The sequence below is a fragment of the Cynocephalus volans genome, chromosome 11 (assembly GCF_027409185.1).
Source record: "Cynocephalus volans isolate mCynVol1 chromosome 11, mCynVol1.pri, whole genome shotgun sequence".
NCBI lineage: Eukaryota > Metazoa > Chordata > Mammalia > Dermoptera > Cynocephalidae > Cynocephalus > Cynocephalus volans.
Genome location: NC_084470.1, coordinates 10,527,205 through 10,546,643, shown reverse-complemented (window position 1 = coordinate 10,546,643; position 19,439 = coordinate 10,527,205).

The window sequence follows — 19,439 nt, the reverse complement described above, 5'->3', positions numbered from 1 at the left end:
GATTAAAATTAGAAATCACTAAATGAAACTCTGGAAACTATACAAACAAATGGAAATTAAACAGCAACCTACTTAATGACATATGGGTCCAGGAAGAAATTAAAGTGGAAATCAAAAAATTTATTGAAACTAATGAAAATAATGATACATCATACCAAAGCCTGTGGGATAGGGCAAAAGCAGTATTAAGGGGGAAATTTATCTTATTAAATGCTTACTGCAGAAGAATGGAAAGATGGCGAGCAAAGAACCTAACACTTCACCTTAAAGAACTAGGAAACAAGAAAAATCCAAACCCAAAGTTAGCAAATGGAAAGAAATAATTAAGATCAGAGCAGAAAATGAAATAGAAACCCAAAAAATGATACAAAAGATCAATGAATCAAAAAGTTGTTTTTTGAAAAGATAAATAAAATTGACAAACCATTAGCAAGGCTAACTAAAAAAAGAGAGAGAAGACCCAAATAACAACAATTAGAAATGAAAAAGGTGATATTATAACTGATACCTCAGAAATACAAGAAACCATTAGAGACTACTATGAACAACTATATGCCAACAAATTTGTAAACCTGGAGGAAAAGGACAAATTTCTGGACTCATACAAACTACCAAAACTGAGCCAAGAAGATGTAGAATATCTGAACATACAAATAACAAGAAAAGAGATTGAATCTGTTATCAGAAGGCTCCCAACAATGAAAAGCCAAGGACCAGATGAGTTCACTGCAGAATTCTACCAACACTTCAAAGAAGAATTGATACCAATTCTCTACAAACTATTCCAAAAGATAGAAACAGGGGTCATTCTCCCAAACTCATTCTATGAAGCAAACAAACATCACCCCGATACCAAAACCAGACAAAGATACAACAAAAAAAGAAAACTACAGGCCAATATCATTGATGAATATAGACACAAAAATCCTTAATAAATACAAGCTAACAGAATACAGCAACACATACACAAAATTATATGCCATGATCAAGTGGGATTCATCCCAGGGATACAAGGTTGGCTCAACATATGCAAATCAATAAATGTGATACACAACATCAATAAAATCAAACACAAAGACCATATGATTGTCTCTATAGATGCTGAAAAAGCATTTGACAAAATCCAACATTTTTTCATGATAAAGACTCTCTACAAGTTAGATATAGATGGAAAATATCTCAACATAATTAAAGCCATATATGATAAACCCACTGCCAATATTATCCTGAATGGGGAAACAGACAAGGATGTCCACTCTCACCACTCCTATTCAACATAGTGCTGGAAGTACTAGCCAGAGCAATCGGAGAAGAGAAGGAAATAAAGGGCATCCAGATTGGAAAAGATGAAATCAAACTGTCCCTGTTTGCACATGACATGATCCTATATAGTGAACAGCCTAAAGCCTCTACAAAATAACTCTTAGAGTTGATAAATGATTCCAGCAAAGTTGCAGGATACAAAATCAACACACAAAAATCAGTAGCATTTCTATACTCCATCAGTGAACTGCAGAAAAAGAAATCAAGATAGCTAGCCCATTTACAATAGCCACCAAAAAAATAAAATACTTGTGAATGAAGTTAACCAAGGATGTGAAAAGTCTCTACGAAGAGAACTACAAACCACTAAGAAATTAAAGAAGACACAAGAAGATGGAAAGATATCCCATGCTCTTGGATTGGAAGAATTAACATTGTGAAAATGTCCATATTACCCAAAGTGATCTACAGATTCAATGCAATCCCTATCAAAATTCCAATGACATTTTTCTCTGAAATGGAAAAAAATCATCAGATTTATATAGAATAACAAAAGGCCACAATTAGCCAAAGCAATTCAGAGCAAAAAAAATAATAAAGCTGGAGGCATAACACTACCTGACTTTGAAATATACTACAAAGCTATAATAACCAACACAGCATGGTACTGGCATAAAAACAGACACACAGATCAATGGAATAGAACAGAGAATACAGAAATCAACCCACACACCTACAACCATCTGATCTTTGACAAAGGCAGCAAGTCTGTACGCTTGGGAAAAGACTGCCTCTTCAGTAAATGGTGCTGGGATAACTGGATATCCATATGCAGGAAAATGAAACTAGACCCGTACCTCTCACCATATACCAAAATCAACTCAAAAAGGATTAAAGAATTAAGTAAACACCCTGAGACAATAAAACTCCTTAAAGAAAACATAGGGGAAGCACTCCAGGAAGTAAGACTGGGCACAGACTTCATGAATATGACCCCAAAAGCACAGGCAACCAAAGGAAAAATAAACAAATGGGATTATAGCAAACTAAAAAGCTTCTGCACAGCAAAAGAAACATTCACAGAGTTAAAAGACAACCAACAAAGTGGGAGAAAATATTTGCAAAATATACTTCTGACAAAGGATTAATATCCAGAATATACAAGGAACTCAAACAACTTTACAGCAAAATAACAAGTAACCCAATTAAATAATGGGAGAAGGAGCTGAATAGGCATTTCTCAAAGGAAGATATACAAATGGCCAACAGACACATGAAAATATGCTCAACGTCACTCAGCATTCAGGAAATGCAAATCAAAACTACACTGAGATACCATCTCACCCCAGTTAGGATGGCTAATGTTCAAAAGACTGTGAATGATAAATGCTGGCAAGGACGTGGAGAAAAAGGAACTCTCATACATTGTTGGTGAGACTGAAAAATGGTGCAGCCTTTATAGAAAATGGTATGGAGGTTCCTCAAACAATTGCAGATAGACCTACAATATGACCCAGCTATCCCACTGCTGGGAATATACCCAGAGGAATGGAAATCATCAAGTCGAAGGTATACCTGTTCTCCATTGTTCACTGCAGCACTATTTACAATAGCTAAGAGTTGGAACCAGCCCAAATGTCCATCATCAGATGAGTGGATACGGAAACTGTGGTATATCTTCACAATGGAATACTACTCTGCTATAAAAAAGAATGAAATACTGCCACTCACAGCAACATGGATGGACCTAGAAAAAATAATATTACGTGAAATAAGTCAAGCACAGAAAGAGAAATACCACATGTTCTCACTTAGTTGTGGGAGCTAAAAATAAATAAATAAATAAATACACAAACAATTGGGGGGGCAGGCAGGGATGAAGATACAACAATCACAATTCCTTGAACTTGTTAAGACAAGTGAACAGCTATGAGGTTGATGGGTGGGAGGTGGGAAAGGGAGATTGGAGGGAGGAATCAGTAAAGGGACATGAAAATCAACTACATTGTCTATTGGTAAAATAAAAGTAAAATAAAATAAAGAATTAATTAATTAATTAATTAATTAATTAATTAATTTTTTAAAAAAGAGAAAGCCTGATGGAGGAGTGGAGGGTATGACGTATTATGAAAGCATTGGGAAAAGGAACATGACAATATTCTTATACTGATGTAGGGAGTTTGATGAGATCCTGAGAATGGAAAAAGCAAGAATGGAACACATGATACACACTTATTTAGAAAAGAAACATACACACGTGTGTGTGTGTGTAATTGAATAGAATGCACAGAAGCAATCTGGAAGGACATAATCCAGAGCGTAACAGTGTGCACCTGTTACACAGGTGTTAGTGGCGATGGTCAAAGGGAACTGAAGCTTTGATGTAAGATTCCTATTTTGCTTTCTTTGTTTGCAAGCAAGATGACTGCATTTATGTACTTAGGTAATTTGAAGGCTAGGGTATTGATACAAACAGTTAAAATGAAATAGGGACAATATAGGAATTTCACATTCATGTTAGTCCCATCTCCAGAATTCTAGACTGGAACTTTCAGGACCTTTTGTAGGAGCTGATGTGATGGAAGGGGTAAGGGAAAAGTGAATTGTCATTTAATTGTTAGAGAAGACAAAATGGTTGTTGACTAGTCCCACTGTCTTTTTTTTAAGTGAAAGACCATTTGGAGTTTTTTTAATGTGGGCATCGGCACAGGGAGTTAGGGAGCATACTAGGAAAGTCACCTCCTCAGTCTCCTGGTCCAGATATGGAGCTGGGCTCAGAATAGGAAGGAGAAGCCAGCACCGTGCTCTCCCTTATCAATGTATTGTCCTAGAGCTGGGCTAGGAGGCAGATCTTCTGTGTGGTTGCTTGTGGTCTTTTAAAAATGCATACAAAAACTCTAAATGGTCGATTCTGTGTGTTTTAGGTGGAGACGAGAGATCTGGACTTCTGAACTTCTGCCAGAAGAGACACCCTTCCCCATGCCGGGGTGGCCGGGCTGAGCCAGAGTGCAGAGGACTGGGCTGGTGGCAAGAGGTAGGTGACCAGGTGGTCGTGAGCAATTTTAGAGAAAGAACTAGCTTTGCACGATATGTTGTGACTCTATTTCCTTAATTTCAACCCTGGTTAAATGCCTCTAGTCCTGGCTTAAACATAGAGTTTTCTCGGGAAGCTGTCTTCCTTCCCTCCATGATCTTCGATCCTGTGGCATCTGCTCACGCTACCCAATATGTTCTTCCAAGCATGTAAAACAATAATCATGGTGTGAGTGTGTAATCAATGTTTCTACCCCTTGTTGACTTTGTGAAGGTCAGGGATTGTTCTGTCTCTCATTTTCCTCACCTTGTTTTTTCTAGGACAGACCATGGCCTGTAGTAGACAATTTATGAATGCATGTTAAATAAATACCAAAGAGTGTTAAATGTGGATTTTCTTGGTGGTGGTGACGATGATGATGATAGGGTAAGGCAGTGCTTGCTTCAAATTATGAATGCTGACGTCTTATGGTGTTGAAGGTTTGTCTTTTGAGGCCAAAGATTTCTTTCTCACTTCCTGTGTCTTCCCTGTTAGATAAAACATCTTTGTATTTGGCTTTTATAAATAAATAACTTTGATAAAATGCAACCATGAACTAAACAATAACAGGAATGGCCAGAGGGCTCTGAGACACTATATTTCATTTGGTTGTTATGCAAGTGGAAAATATTTTCCAGAGGGGAAGCAGATACACAACACTGGAGAACTGACGTTGGTGTGAGTGTCAAAATCTGAACTGTTAATGTCTGCATTCCTTTTAGTCAGCCTTTGCCCACAGGAATGTGTCACTTGTGTTTTTTAGCTTGTACTTAAGTGCGTGTGTGCATGTCAGTGCAGCTACTCGGGAACTGTGAACAACGATCTTTATGTTGTCCAGGACTTCTAATACCCGACCCTACACTTAGGAGCTGTAGGGCTCCAAAAACAATGGAGGTGATGCCAGGACCAGAATATAAGGATTTTTTTTTTTTTTTTTTAATTATGAAGGATTGATAAGTGCATGCAGAATGTTAGGTAAGTTTAATTCTTTAATTGTATTTTTTATTGCCTAGTCTATCAGTTAGCTTTTGCTGCTTAATAGACCATCTGAAAACTTAGTACCTTAAAATTCTGCAGTTGGCAATTGGGGCTGGACTCAGCTGGTCTTACTGGGCTAACTGGGCTGCCTCCTGCATGCAGTATGGCCTCACCTGGGATGGCTTGCCTCAGTTCCACAAGTCTTTCATCCTCCAGCAGGCTAGTGTGAGCTTGTCCCCATGGAAGCAAGGCTCCAAGAGAGTAAGCATGCAAGGCTTCTTGAGGCTTGGTCTTGAACATGGCACAGCCTGACTTATGCCTCATTCTGTTGGACAAAGCAAGTCACAGGCCAGTCCAGATGCAAGAATGAGAAACAGGCTCCAGCCCTTGATGGTGGGAGCTTCTAAACCACCTTGCAAATGTCAGGGACACAGGGAGGGTGGAGAACTGTAGCCATCTCTGCAGCCTGCAACACCACGTAAAATGCAAATACTTCATCAAGGGAATTAACAGCATTAAAGAGATGGTGGAAAGGAAACATTTGCATGGTTTATAACTTACAAGAAAAATCAAACAGGATTGAGAAGAGAGGACAGCAAGAAGAGGCTGAGATGGACACAGAGTGGAAGTGCCGTGTGTCATTCCCCCACGTCTCATCCCCCTGAGTCTGTGAAAGGGGAATTAGACCAGAGAGCAGAGCACAGGGTTGATGGTTGGCAGCAAAGAGAAAGTTTCTTTGCCTTGCTGTCTTCTCCTGCCATCGACTGGGAGTGCAAGTGATGAGGGCCTGGCAGGACGCCTGGAAGGAGAGTGGAGCAGCCACTTTCAGGTCTCAATCAGCATGAAGAGACTCCACTGAACCTGCCAACCCTGGAACGGCATTACTTCTGCCTCCCTTCCTGCCACTGAAGCTTCAAGTTCCATGTGGTTTATCTGATGGGTTTTGTTTGTTGGAAGGGTGTGCGGGCCACCAGAGAGGGAGCGGAAGGGTCAGAGGTCTGACTCCTGTATCATCGTTTCCCCATGGAATTTAAGGAAGGCTTCATCTTACAAACATTGGCCTCTTAACACTGCCACCGCGTCTGTTGGTGTTTTTAGTCATCACAATAGCCCTACAAGGGTGGGATTATTATTATTCTCATGTTACAGATGGGTAAACTGAGTCCTGAGACATTAAGTAACTTGCCCTGATCATACAGCTAGGCAGTAGCCAAGGTGGCATTTGGAGCAGGCTGTGTGATTTCACAGTGGCTATGCTGGGCACCCCTGCTCAGGTGTCCTGCCCATTACACAGAAATGGCTGCACCCACCAGGTATAACCAGTGCTCCTGGGATTTGGCCTCCTGCCCCCTTCCCCTTGCTGCACTTTGGATTGAAGGTCTGGGATGGGAAGGGTGTTCTGGAAAGGCAGGGCTGGTGGGATCACACCGTGGTGGAGAATTATTGGCACCTAGTAGGTCGGCTCCCTTTGGGCAGCCCCCCCACAACTTCACCTGGGTAATTAGGGATGTAATTTAATACCAACTGGGTGATCCATCCCTTCTCCCCCTGAGTGAGCCCTGAGGGCCTCCAAAGTCTAGGTTTGAGTCCCCTATTGCACGACACCCCAAGGATTGCCCTGGCACCGTCTAGAGCTAGCCCCAGTCCTCTGCCCACCAGAGCCAGGTCCTCGGGCCACTGCTGAGCCTGGCTGGACCTGATTCCTCACTCAGGACACAGTCCTCGGGAGATGGCTCCGATGCCTTAGCCCCGCGCACCCAGGAGCACACCCCGAGCAGCACCTCCCGCTGGACGCCCACTTTGTCTTCTCTGCTTCTCTGGCTTCTCCTCCCCTCAATGCAACAGAATTTCACTAACTAAGTAAAATACCGGGGAACACTCTGTCTTTCCTGATGTTCTCCTGCTCACTGTTTAGTGAAAGGCTATGCTGCCATCAACCGGCTGAGAGTTTTAAAGTAGTTTATTGAAGACGGAATTTACTCCTTTTCTCTATATCCTCTTTTTCTTCTTATTTTCCATTCTTTTCAACACGAGCCACTTAGATGCCACTTAGAAGCCTGAGACTGATAAGGATAAGCAGGTCCTGCTCAAAAATAAAAAGCATGAATTGAAAGCTTGCTGTGAATCAGGTCCTGTTGTAAGCATGTGTTCTCACCACACATGCGCTAGAGGGCACTATTCTTGTCCCCATTTTGCAGATGAGAAAACTGAGGCACAGAGAGGTGATATCATGTGTTAGTTATTATTTGCAAAAACGAGGCTGTGTCTTAGTTTGGGTCAAGAATTGAGGTGCAAGTATTTACGTGAGCAGTGATGCCCTGAAGCACAATCAGGGAGGGGGGAGTAGAATAAGGAGGGGGCAGGGACCTGTGACCAGGAGCAGGTTACCCCTGTGGGCACCTGGGGCTCAGTCCCACTGGGCATCTGGGACAGACTGTGTAGGATACATTCTGGAATCATCCCAAGGGGACACAGAAGTTGATGTATTCTTGGGAGAAGTTATGTGGACCTTCTTAAAGCAGTCACGAACATCATAATAATGTCCTGTACATTGCCACCCATTTGTCCAGAGATAAAGACAGAAAGTCTGTTGTGTGCTTTTCCCCTTTGCCCCCTGCATCAAGTCCTACATGTGCAACAAACCACCCCAAACTGAGTGGGAGAATTGATAATAAGTATCTATTTAGCGCATGCAGCTAAAGGCTGGCTGGGGTTTGGCTGATCTGGGTCGGGCTCAGCTGGGCTGCTATTGGTTGAGTGACATTCATCTTGGAGTTGGCTAAGCCAGGCAGGGCTCAGCCGGGTGATCTGCCTCCTGCACTGGTCCAGCTAGCCTTGGCTTCTTGCTGATGTCGAACTTCAGACCAGCAACACCTGAGCACGTCCTAAGTCCAGGTTGGTGGGTGGTACTTTCCTGAGGGAAGCTGTTTTCGTGACAGTGGCAGAGGCACAGGAGTGCAAATGGAAACCCAAGAGGCTTGGAATTGGCACTCTGACATGTCTGTATTATCCTGCTGGGCAAAGCAAGACACTGACCAAACCTAAGTCAAGAGGCAGAGAAATATATTCCACCTTTGCTGAAGGAGTTTCTACTATTGACCTTGGCTTAAGACCAATAAGGCAAGGTATTATGCTTCCATCGCCTTCTGCCAAATTGGGCAAATACGATGTGAAATTGAAAAGCCAATGTCAGTTTTCATTATCACTTTGGGAAAAATCCCAAATCTTCAATGATATTCTAATTTTTTATTAATAGGAGATGAAACAATATTAAAAGCTGCACAGCGTCAGGTTCCAGAAACCTCTTTGTTATCTCAGAGCTTAGCTGGAAATTGTTACCTTATCTGGTACAATGACTTTGTTCATCCTAACCCATGAAGTGTTTGAGTCAGTGAGCTTGTCCCTCCCGCAGTGACAACCTGTTACCCCTCAGCAGCTGCCTAAGATGCCCAGACTTGGAATCAGCACACATCAGTTGCTCAAGCTTGTCAGAATGAAGTAAGAGCAGCAAGTAGAATGAATAACTTGTTGAATTATATTGATGCATATGTTTTCCTACATTGTAGGAGAAGACTTCGAATTCTATAAAAGTGTCATTTCTCTCTTCTCTCGGTACCTTGGCTGTCTCATCTGGCATGGGTACAGTTTAGCTGGAAGGAGAAGCAGCGAAGCTTTTATGTTGGTTCAAATTTGCAGCCATAAATTTACAGAACGTTTTCCAAAGTTAGCATGAAAAAGACTTGCTGTTTTATGCTTTGTGAGAGTTATAAGTCATAAAGCACATGCTAGGGGTGGCTGGACTGTCGTGTTCTTGGTCGTGTATAGCAGGTCTGCAGAAGGAACCTAAGCCTCAGATGATTAAGTATCTTCCCAAACACTCCTAAGTTATTTATACCATGTCCGTGCAGTGGCCAAACTAACAAGCAAATGAACGCAGACCTTGAATGCTAGTGTCTCAGCAATGACATCTTATTTAGCCTGCCAGAACATTCTAATTAGACTATTAATGAAATCATAAGCCTTATTAATACCATTAAGATGCCTGGGTACTTAGTGGCTTGTTTCCGTCTGTGTAAATGCTCAAGGATCGAGGAGAAAGTACCAGATGTGGAAGCCAATTAATAAATGTCACTTCTTGGTGGTGTCTTATTTTGGAGTTCTCCAAAAGCAAACACTGAGACGAGGATTTAGATGCAAGTAATTCATTTGGTGGGTAATTTCAGGAAGGATGGAGGGGGAGGAGGGAAACAGGACAGGCAAGGGAAAGCGACTAGTGTAGATGAGCAGTTTACCATTGGAGAAGACGGGGCTCAGTCCTGCTGGGACCTCCTGATGGTGGAGACCTCTCCTCAGGGTCCTCACCCAAGAAGGGAGGGAGCTGGCATTTGTCCACAAGTCCCCTCCACCACTGACAAGGACTGAACAGGGCCAATAACTCCCTGGCACTTGGGCCCTTCCTGAGTGAGTCCAGTGTGCTCCTGTCCCTGGAGAGTCTTCAGAAAGAGGGTCACAGGCACTTGCAGTGGGAAACCTTGACACGTTTGGGAGTAGTGGGTGCCAAGGGGACACGGGCGAGGCACTGGTAGTGTCTACTACAGGGTGCTCAGGAGATTGGGAGGAGTGAAAGGGAGGACTGTGTACCTTTTAAAACTGAGCAGAACAGAAACTAAGTACCTCCAAGGCCTTTGCACTGAATGGGAAAAGGAGAACATTTTTTTCTCATGGCTATTTAATTTATTTAGATTTAGGCAATACCGTACCATGAGCTATTTACATAACTGCTGAAAAGAGAGGAAGAGCTACTGTGTGTTATGGAACTCTCTTCAAGTGACAGTTTGAGTAGAAAAACAAAAACAGAACATAGCAGTATTTAGAATTTGCTCCCATTTTTAAAAACCACTTTGTTTAGGTGTAATTGACATGTCATGTTCACCCATTTTAAGCATACAAGTACGAGTGTTTTAGTAACTTTGAACAGTTTTCTAGAACTTTTATGTGCATGGTACCATACACTGTGTGGTCTTTTGTGCCTGACTGCTTTCACTCAGCGTAATGTCATTCAAGCGGTCCATGTAGCAGGTGGCGATAGTTTGTTCCCTTTTTACTGCTCGACAGTATTTCCTTGTATGCATATACCACACTTTATCCATTCTACAGGTGATAGCATTTGGATTGTCTTCAGTCTTATTGTTATAAATAATGCTGCTATGAACATCCACATACAAGTCTTTATGTGGACATATATTTTCATTTCCTTTGAAAGTGGAATTTCTGTGTGATTTATTTCTAGTTCTTTAAGAAACTGCCAAACTGTTTTCCAAGGAAGCTCTACCATTTCATGTCCCACCAACCATGAATGAGGGCTGCAGCTTCCAATGTACTCCAACTGTTGGTGATGCGGGCCTGTTTTAGCCATTGTGACAGGTGAATAGTGGCCTCTTATTACACCTCTTTCCCCGTGTAATGGATACGAAGAAAAGAATTACGTGATTACTCAAACACTATGTACGCATTGAGGCCCAGACAGATTGCACTTCAGTAATTTCCCCATTAGTTAGGGCAAAACTGAATGTGTCAGCCCCTGCCAAAGTTAGCCTCTCCCTTTTATTGTAAAGACAAGGAAGATTTACAAGAACATTCAGTTGATTTAACCATTACAGAAACACAAGGATATTGGCAGAATTATGGCTAACAAATGGAAAACTAGTAACATCATTGAAATAAGCAAAGTGACATTCCATCATGCAATTTGCAAAAGGTTAAGTTGATCTACCAACAAAAGCTTGTTCTTAGCAAATACTGTGTTTACCTGCACCAGTTTCCTCAGTATTTTTACTTAACAATAAGGCAACTTTCTTAACATATCAATTAGTAGGTTAACCTGCACTCAAGGGCATCTGTCCTTGAAAGCCAGCAACTCTGCTGTGTTACAATTTTATATCCACAACAGAGACTGGAGCCTCGGGAAAGTTTCCTGTCTTTTGCAAGGTTAACATTTCTCTTTGTAATTTTAAAAGTTAGGTTAAACCTGAAACTACAGGGCTTTGGAAACTAGGCCCTGTGAAATACATCTGCTTTATAAATGTTAGTGTGCTCCTGTGGCACACTCAGGAATTGTGTCACAGTGTGAGCATCCTCACTAAAAGATTCAAAAGGAAGGGCAGGATCAGGTTTTAAGTCATCTGCCAGAAATAGTCACTGTCTGGTGACAACACAATGGGTCATTATTCAATCAAGGTGTACTCCCTTGACTGCGTTTTGTCTGTGAATGGGAAATTGGCAATTTAAAATGTCCAGATGTTGGATAAAGGCAGACATGAAAGGGTTTGTTACCATCTTCCTTTCTTCAGTTCCTGCAGAAGTTACTCAGCTTCCTCAGCCTTCCCCTTCGTGTATGATCGAGACTCACTGGCTGCATATCTGCCCAGTGGTGTAGGGTGACTGTGGGAATAGAGCACTGAGCCGTGCTGTTGGGTCCCCTCCCCTGCAGCACAACACAGGCGTGCGTGGGCTGCACCACATGCTTCCCCACTGGAGCCCACCCCGCACTGGCCTCCTGCACAATCAGCTCCATTGTAGGGGCCTCCTCTCACTTTCCATCAAATCCACCCCTTCTTTCTACTGTTTCTCGTGTAATGAAAGTGAACAAAATCCATGCCTGTAGCAAACTTACTGAGTTCAAACAGAAATTAATGGGATAATCAGCCCATAGTAGATGAAATAAAGAACGATGTGAAAAAGAAAGATGTTCCAATTCATTTGCAAACTCCTGACTTTGGGCCAGTTGGCTTGTACTTACTGGCTTCCAATTTTTCAAATATTTAGGGAGTCCCAACTATTCCTTTTTCATTCATTCATTCATTCATTCAGTCTTTATGGACACTTAGTATGTGCCAGACACCATGTAAGGCTTTAGGGATTTAGTAGTGGACAAAAGTGACAAAGTACTTCTCATGAGGTGCTTCCATCCTATTGGGGGAAATAGGTAATGACAACTAAGTAGATAAATACGTAATAAATGTCAGGTTATCATAAGCTTTACAAGATGTAATGAAACATAGTAAAGAGGTAGAGACAGATGGGTACATATAGATTCTGGAAGTACATACTCCAAAGGATGAACAAATAGACCCACAGATTTTTAAATTTATATCTTCTAATTTTTCTATAATAAATGTGTATCACTTTTGTACTAAAAATGTTATTCTGAATTTACAAAAAGCCTTACGTTTGAATGTCCACTGATTAATTGTATCACCTGTTGTATCATAATTTTATAACGAAAAATATTGAAAGAATTCAATAGGAAAATAATACACAGTCTTTATTATCTGGGGTGTGGTTTGAGCATGTTTGAGGAATTCTGATATTTGGAAATACGATAAATAAGTTACAGAAAACCAGACATGTTTCTAAAATGCCTTCCAGATGCCTAACATGAAATGAGGAATAATCTCTTCACATCTTAGTAAATGGCAGCACGTGCTAAGTAGGTCAGAATAAAAAAATGGCAACATTAAATGAGAGATACAGAGTCCAAAATGCCATTTCTGATGTTGTTTTGTTTTGTTATCTTTTTACTGGCAATTGGAGTGCAAATGTGTGTTTATGAGGTCACACAATAAAATATAAAGTGAAGAATTCATTTGGTTAGTTTGGCCCAAGGAGACTTCCAAACTTGGAAAAATCAGACAAAAATAAATCACTTTAAGGCCTGCCCCAGGCTATTTGCCCTGGGCTCAGCTCCCCAAGCCTTTTGGGTACATGGGTGGTTCGTGGACAGGTAATCAGGGTGCAGTCCGATTCCTTCCTTCCCCTCCGCAGTGCTTCCACCAGCCTGCCTTGCCTTTTCACCAATTGACATTACTGCCCCCCAAAGGTGACCTGTTTATTTCCTAACGTCACCACTGATTACAATAATGATGCTCACAACCACGGGTGTGGTCATACCACAGCCCCACCCAGAACACCCACCCAAGGCCGCCTCTTCCCACACTCTTCAAGTCCTTCAGTCCCTGGTCTGTACTGCTGCTGGAATAAGTCAAATCCTATCCAAATATTAACTTCATTTTATGTTTCATAAACTTGGTCATATTTATCTATTTAAACATCGGCAGAGAAACTTAAAATTTGTGTCCACGTGGATTATTAATTGGCTCATGGCCATATGTGTTATTTCCAGCAGGTTTCAAAGTGATTGATCCCAATAACTTTGAGACTTGTTTTTTGTTTGTTTTTTTACTTGCTTGTTGATTTGATTCTTTTTTTTTCTTATTTTATTTTATTTTATTTATTTATTTATTTTTATTTTTTATTTTATTTTTATTTTTTTTTAATTTTATTTTGTCGATATACATTGTGGCTGATTATTGCTCCCCATCACCAAAACCTCCCTCCCTTCTCCCTCCCCCCTCCCCCCGCAACAATGTCCTTTCTGTTTGCTTGTCGTATCAACTTCAAGTAATTGTGGTTGTTATATCTTCTTCCCCCTTGTTGATTTGATTCTAATGGGTCTAACTTTCACTTCCTTATTTTGTGTTCCTGGATCATTTATTGTTGAGAAATCAAATGATGCTAGTTGAGAGAAAGCCTATAATGAGGGAAGAATTCTATTCACAAACGCAAAGTAATTTCAACAAAAGTTAAAAAGTTTGATAGTATCCAATAAAAATTAAAGAAGTTATATAAAGGGATATCTGAGGTTGGGTGAAAAAGAATATATTGGCTCCTTTTATCTTATAACAATACCAAGTTTACTAAAACTAATTCATTTCCTTTTATGTAACTATGTTTTGCATTATACTAGATCAGTTTTGCCACCAACAGATTCATTAGGCTTTACTTTGAAAAGTTGCTTTTCTTTTTCTTCTCTGGACTTTTAAAAAGCAGAAGTTACCCTGACATGCTCCCTGTGGTATCTGCTGATGTGTGAGTGTGTGTGCTTTTAATTTTTAGTTTTTCCCCTCAACCTTTTCTTTTAGTTGTATTTCCCTCTCCCGAGCACAGTGATTCTTTACCATTTTCTTCCCCGGGAGCACACTACACCACACAATCCCCTGGGAACCTGATTAGTCCTGGCCGGGCAGGGCACTGTGCCCATGGTCAGCATCAGCAAAAACAGCTTTCTTGGAGGAAGATGAAAGTTTTTGGATGGAGCATTTTCCTTTGGGGAAGTAAGAAAGCGTCAGTATGGGGATTTGCGTGGTTTATAGCAAGCCACGAATTCATACATACTCTACAATGCACGTGCAAACTTGATGTGAAAAAAGACAAATATCTCGTTAGGTTAAGAAGATTTTCAGGCATATTTCTGCCCTCAGGAAACAGATATAAGAGTCGATCACAGCCTCTTGCCTGTGGCGCACCAATAATGTTTGTGAATGGGTTGAATCTTACTATATCAATGCAATTAGAAAACACTTGGAACAGATTCATTGATCTCAAACATATTTTTATCTAACCTACTTAAGTCCAATTTCAGAAAACTTCCAGCCAAAGGATTTTTCTTCATGAGCTAGATTTATAAGGACATTCCTAAAGTCATGCCTTAATCATACTCAGTTGTTCTCAATAGGTTTCTACTTGCATTGTTGATTGACATTTTGTGACCAGCTATCTCCAGGGTGTAGACACAATCCCACCTCCATTTGATATCGCCTAACCTAAGGATTCTGTGGCTGCTATCTCTGCAGTGAAAAGAGCTCTAATTTTCCTATTCAGAGTAAAGTCTCTACAAGTTTATGGAATTAGAGCAGATTAAGAGCAGGGACAAGTGGTTAACCAGTTAGATAGGCCAAGCAGGGTGTCAGAACATCAAATTCTGGTCTGAGCCCTGAGCAGCATTTTACCTTGCTGGGCCCCAGGTTTCTTATAAGTCTGTTAGCATGGAGAGTTAAAGAGAGATGGAAACGCGAACGGGAAACGATGCCCCCCAGATAAGGGTTGGGCATGACTGGCCTGCAGTCAAAACTGGGTCACGCAAACAAAAAGCAGGATCAAATATTAGGTGGACATATAGGAAATATAACCAGTTAACCTTTTTTGTAAAAAGCATTGCCAGCTCTACCTACTGTGGCAACAGAGCTCTTATCTGGATGTCTCTGCTCTTACCGTCCTACTGATCATCTGGTAGCTCTGAGTAATATGGATCATGGTAACCTTCCTGCTTGGAGTTAGAGTTTAGTGTTGGCATGCTGTTAAGGAGAGATCTCCTAAGTAAACATCAAGCAGAGTCAAGTTCTAACCCCAGCTGTGACTCTGACTGCTCTGAAACCTCACGTATATAATTAAGCCATCTGGGCCTTTCTTCACTGATGGAATCAGACTGGGGCCAACTCTACCTGAAGGCCTGGAATGCCATATGGAAGAGGATTCTGAGACACCATGTTGGGAAATAGTCCACAATTGATTATTGAAGTCTTCAGTGTCAGAGAGAGGAATTTAGTTTAGCATGTATGTGCCATTCACGTGCTCTGTGATCTCTCAGCTTCCAACCAGTGCTACCAACGCTCTAAGATATTGTAAGTTAGGAAATCTCTAGAAGCCCATGTTTGTTGGCAATATTATGAATAACTAGCTAGCCTGAACACTGGTCGGAAACCTCCACAGGCATAGGAACTCAGTTAACTGCAAGGGGAAGCCCAAGCCTTAGGTTGTTTCCCTATTTTGATTCATAACTTGCCCATCTGTAAACCACAGTGCCAGTGAGTTGATCTACCATGGGAACTAATGCCTGGTAGGGAAACTGGAATGCTCCTGGTCTTCTGGGATTTGTAGGCCAAGAAAAATATGCTACTTTTTCAAGGATGGCTTTGAGAAGCTTAGAACTAGAGAGAAAGTAAATGGTCTTCATGGTTATTGCCCATGGATTGCTGTTCTGCAATCAGAGGTACTAGATATTGGACTACACCTCCAAATAGTCAGTTCAGGGGAACACTGATAAAACCTTTTTTGTTTCTGTTTCCATTTTCACTGGAATGTTAAGTTTTGTTTATCTTGTCACTCTTGACTGTTACCATGAGGAAGAGAAGTTTATTTTAAACTGAAAAGTTTATAAGTAGCAATACATGTGTTACTTCTTGGAAGTAAATACCAACACTCTTGGTCTGTTTGGGCTGCTATAACAAAATACCTCAGACTGGGTAATTTAGAAACAACAGAAACATATTGCTCACAGTTCTGGAGGCGGGGAAGTCCAAGATCAAGGTGCCAGCAAATTCAGTGTCTGGTGAGAGTTCACTCTCTGCTTCAAAGATGGTGCCATCTTGCTGTGTGTCTCATGATAGAAGGGCAGAGAAAGCCCCTTGGGCCTCTTTCATAAGGGCACTAATCCCATTCATGAGGGCTCTGCCCTCAAGATCTAATCATCTTCTAAAGTCCCCATCTCTTAATACTATTACATTGGGGACTAGGTTTCAACCTGTGAATTTTGGGGGCACACAAACATTCAGACCGTAGCACCAACAAAACTAGCCGAAAAGATTAAAAGTGGTTGGCTCTAAGGAGATGGCAATGGGGAGAAATGCTTTTTATGCTAATAATCCTTATGGAACTACAGTCACGCACCACATAAGCATGTTTCACTCAATAATGCACTGCATATGCAACAGTAGTCCCATAAGATTATACTGGAGGTGGAAAATTTCTATGGCCTTGTGACTTCGTGGCCATTTTATCATACTAGTGCAACACATTACTCCTGAGTTTGTGGTGATGCTGATGTAAACAAACCTACTGCAAAGTCTGTTGAGGATTGCTTAGCTTCTCCAGGGTGAGCATCCCAAAGGTAGCTCAGACCTTTAAGATAGAAAACCAAGCATTTGACTTGAGGTCTGACCCCAAGTGAAAGGGTTGTTGTTTGCTTTAGAATTATTGCATTTTTTAAATGATTCTCACCCATCTCCACAGCAAAATCATACTTAATAACATTTAACACTCACAAGTGCTTGCTGAATGCCAGGCACAATCACTACCTGAAATTTAATTTTTTTAACTATGTGGGGGTGGAATTATTCTAAACCCCATTTAACAGATGAGGAAATTGAGGCACAGAGAGTTAGTAACCTGATTAGTGGGCCCACGGTCCTGCAACTAGTGGCCAGTGTAGACGATAGGAAAGTTCATTGCTGTTGCCTTTCATAACCCACTTTTGCACAGTGACGACATCACCTAACACCGCATTTCTCAGAGCATATCCCCACCGTTAAGTGATGTGTGACTGTATTTGGCTTTTTGTATAACTTTGATACAACTAAACACTGAAAAACCTGCAATAACTTTTTAAATAAGATGAATGGGTCAAAAAGAAAGAAAGACATTGAGGTTCAATAAGTTATTTATGGTCTGCCAGTGGTAATGAGACAGAGCCAGGACTCAAGTGCTTGCAGTTTGGCCCTAGGGCTTGAGCACTCAATCATAACTGTATATGGCCTCTCCAAAAAATATTTAAAAACATTAAAACATCATTCAAAAATCAAATAAATACAAGTCAAAACAGTGAAGTATTACATTTACCTATGAGGTTAGCCAAGATTTAAACAATTGTTAATGTTCATGGCTGGCAAGGGGCAAGGTCATGGGTACCCTCATGTCATAGGCTCTTAAAACTGCATGTGCTTTGCCCTGGCAATTGCAATTTATAGAACTTAATTTAAGAAACTAATGGGACATAGATTTTTAAATATTCAAACAAAGGTTACAACATTGTTTTAAATACCAAAAAGAGCAAAAATTGAAAGCAACCTAAATGTTCATCAGTTTGTTAAATGCAGTATGGTATACCTTTCATAAGAATGTTCCACAGGTGTGAAAAGAATGAGGTGAATATATTTGTGTTAACATGAAAAGATGTCTATGTTATACATATTATAAAATACAGAGTGCACATCACAGGACAGTATGTACAATATAACCCCTTTATATAAAAATGTGTGTGTGTGTGCACATGAGCATAAGAGTACACATAAATTCTGGAAGGACATATCCTTAAGAGTTAATGAAATTTATTTCTAGGTGGAAAGAATTAGAAGGTGTCTTATCTTGGACTGCCATACAAAATACCGTAGGCTGGGTGGCTTAGCAACAGAAATTTATTTCTTATAGTTCTGGAGGCTGGGAGGTCTGAGATCAGGGTGCCAGCATGGTCAGGTTCTGATGAGGGACCTCTTCCTGGCTTGCAGATGTCCACCTCCTCACTGTGTCCTCACATAGTGGAGAGAGAATGAGAAAGCTCTCTGGTGTTTCTCCTTATAAAGGCACTAATCTCAGCATGAGGGCCCCACACTCATGACCTAAACCTAATTACCTCCCAAAGGTACCACCTCCAACATATGAATTTAGAAACATTCAGTCTGTAACAGAATACTTTCCCTTTATATTCATATGCTTTTGTATTGTTTTAATTTTTACAAAGAGTATTACTTAATGATTAAAAATATATTTTCATTTTGAAAACAAAAGCATACAACTGCAAGTACCCAGAAATGACACCTAATCCAAACTTTCTGTTTTTATAGATATTCAGTGATTCAAAGACTTTCCCAAGGTCACACAAATGCAAATGTAAATGAAAGCTCAAGATTTCTAGTCTGGTGCTCTTTCCAGTAAAACATGCCGAATCCATTGCATATTAAATATTCAAGTATTAAAATAAAACAGTGACATTATATGGTTCTCATTAAATTCAAAAAGCCAAAGTAGATAACTCAAATGTGTCCCCTGCACTGCAGGCAGTTCATTGCCATTTTCACATCAATGCTGGTTTTCACTGCTAATTTCATTGGTTTTAACCTTGACATGATGGAGTCATTAGGTTAGTAAGATCAGACAGCCAGTGTTATGATTATTTATATGTAAGGTGTAACCAGAAAACAAAGCCTGATTCTAAGGACATTTTAATGGTAAATGAGCAGACACCAGTTTAAAGGGACTCCATCTCAGCTTTTCTCAGTTAGTGAGATTTTAAAATTTTAACTTAACACCAAAAAGCAAGGTAATGAATGCACTGTAGGCTCTTAAATTAAAACCTTTCTCTGTAAATCCCCTTGAAACACAGGCAAAAATAATTTATTTTAGGAAATATGAGAAGAGTAGGTGACATAACAGGGCAAGTTAATCCTACCATAGA